A 3,140-nucleotide genomic window follows, 5' to 3' on the forward strand; every position below is an offset into this window, starting at 1 on the left:
CCCCCCCCTAAATCCACAGCAACAATAGTAAAACAGTCCAGTGTCCAATATAAAGTGCTCCCCAAATGTGACACAATCCTCTTCACATTCCTATCCTATCTGCTCCACACGGGCGCAAACAGTGTTTCCAGTGGGGTCCACTCTGCTCCTGTGTATTAGCGCCTTCACTCCACACTTACCGGAAATGGTGGACCATATAATAAATGGCGCTCTCCCTCTCTTATTATCCTCCACACCGATACACCTCCACTGAAAGATAGTTTCTCCAAACCGCAAATCTTATATATGATTACGTGGCTCAGGATTAAAACAAGCATTGCATAGTATAAAATCCTTATCACATTGTATTAAAAACTATGTAGAAAGTGTCACACCACCATCCAAATACAGTCCTCCGCTCAGCATCCGGTGCCATCTATCAGTCCCTCAGCTTCCCCTCTGGATAAGGCAGCCAAGAAAGTCCATCGCTTTCTGGTATCCTGGATACAGTGCACCTTAAAATATGTGAAATTAATAAAAACAAATACTTTGTTCCGCTGTAAAGACCTGTCCCCATCCACCTAATTCTGCTGATTCATGGAGATCATGCTGAAATGAGAGCACAGTACTAATGTTTCTGGTATGCTGGTGATATCTTCCCTACCCGGCCTCAAAATGGCAGCTTGGCAAACATTAAAAAAAGTGTATTTAATAATAACTACTCCAAAATGACAATTTTGCCAGGAAATGCAAGAATACTATGGACCACAAAATGGCATTGCTAATTCTTTTTTTTGTTAATTGCAATGGTACATTTTTGTTACATTTAACGTGGTTATAATGCAAGGTACATTTAATTGTTTTAATGTAAATATATAAAAGACCAGCTTATCAATATGTGTTAATGTTTTAACACACTTCTATGTATAGTTTGTAAACATAGTATACATAGGCACAGCCATATTTGCCCATCACACATGCAGGCCATGCTTCATTTTATTGTAGTTCTGTTCAGTGTTAGGCCTGCTCAATGAAAACAGTGCAGTCCTTGTGGCTATTTTTTTTTCAACCAGTTGTTAAAATGTGCAAACAAAAATCTCTCTATTGTCCATTAAGAGCCACCATTTGATAACGAGACCTAGTGTGATACTGCCCTCTACAGCAGAATAGGACACTAGGCACACAGAAACTGACGGCCACCCCCCTAGAGACTATAACACTTTCCACCTTGCCAGTTGTGCTTGGTGTCCTCAGGAGAATGAATTATCAACAGCTACTCGTAGATTCATACTGGATATGGTAAATCATGGAATTCTCTAGTCAGCCAACGATCACTGGTAGGTTCATGCCAGATATATTAAGCGTGGCTGTCTCTCCAGTCAGCCAACAAGTGCAGGTTTTACCAGTTCACAATGGTTCTCTCTGCAATGGGCCTGCAGTCGGCAGAGACTACCTGCCTGTTTTCCAGTTAGCACAGGACTCTGCTTTTCAGATCAGTATCTGTATATCTGGGGATTCCTTGTAAAGTATCAGGATTAGAGGTGTGGCATTTCATCTGTTAGCAGTCCCTAAAGACTCCCTGTTGAGAGTGGCTAGCAGGTTAATGGCTACTGTTTATGTTGCATTTCTTACCCAAGCTTCTGTATGTTGCGGGCAGTATAACAGGGGAAGCTTAACTCTACCTTCTTGCTGGGTTTTCCTAATTACTTTTAATAGGATTTCATGTTAGCAGATGCAGTGTATTGAAAGCGACTTGAGCTGTTCACTACTAGATGACCAAGCACTGTGTAGGCTCAACCAGCATTTTCATCTCCCACTGTGATTTGCCTGCAAATGCACCGACTGTTACATTTTATTACTGTAATGTGTTTCTACTGAGGTAACCAAGCACTGTTTGGCTCCATGGCCAATTTGAAGTTCCTACCATTTGGTTTGTGGAAAGCCTGTCTGCAGGAAAGGGTGTGCAACAATATGTGAACCAACTGATTTCTTTCTGCGAACCCTTCCATGGGATACGCTGGTGTTCTCCACATTGTAAAAGCAGTGACAGTGATCATTCTGGGTGTCATCTGTCTTTACTCGCTCTATTCCGTGGCTGTGCGCACACCTGAACCAGTGAGCCAGCTGCTTTCTTTCTGTGGCCTCTGACGTGTGTACTGTGGTGTTCTCCCCATTGGGACATGACAATGTCATCGGTCTGGACTCTCACAATCTGTTAAACAGCTTTTTAGTGTGTGCAAAAATCTCTGTTGGTACAAAGTTGCCTCCAGTGACAAGTGTTCAGTTGGCTGCTAATTTGACCCCTGGTAATGCTGCTGGTTCTTCCATTGATTTTTCTGGGGGATTTGTGTGGTCCCTTTTTCCTTAAGGCTCTACTGCCAATTTGTTTGGCTCCACTGCCAATTTGGTTTTACACATACCTTTTTTTGTTCGCAAATATCTGGTACTAAAAGGACTGTTGCTCCCTCTGGCAGAAGTAGGCATTTCTCCTACTTGGACCCCGTTTCACGAAGGTTGAGCTTAATACAGGTCTGTTGGAAGCTTTTGCACTTCCTTTATATAAATAATATATGTGAATATCTGTCAGAACCACCTGCATCAACAGCTATTTCTGCCCCACCTCTTTTTTTCCATGAATGCTTATTCCTGGTTTACTGGAATAGTTATTATCAGAGATCCTGCAGAGGATTTGTTGTTGGATAGCGAGTCCCTTCCTTCCTTAGAGGTGGAGACCCCCGATGCATTTCTATCCACAGTTATTTCTTTTCTAAGCAAGTCTGAGCATTCTGCTCTGAATTTAGGGATTCAACCATTCTTTTCTCATAGGCATAGCCATTCCGCCAAAATGTTTCCTCATCATCCTTTCTTCGATTACTTTTTCTGCAATTGGAAACTCCCAGACATACAATTCCTTGATGTTAAATGGTTCTATCCTTTTGTGGAGGATTTTGTCTTGAAATGGTCTACTCCCGCTGTAGTTGACCCTCTTGTATCTCACTTTTACAGAACACTGACAGGAAGTTGGAAGCAATTTCTCTGTCCATCTTTATCTTTGTGGAATTTGACCTTCTACCTGTGATCGACTTCATACTTATTCACAGCCTTTGATTGACTGGTCCAACCCTCTGAGCAGGGACCTGGCGGGCTGCTGTTGACACCCG

Source organism: Nanorana parkeri, unplaced genomic scaffold, assembly GCF_000935625.1.
Source record: "Nanorana parkeri isolate BGI_ZX_2015 unplaced genomic scaffold, ASM93562v1 scaffold234, whole genome shotgun sequence".
NCBI lineage: Eukaryota > Metazoa > Chordata > Amphibia > Anura > Dicroglossidae > Nanorana > Nanorana parkeri.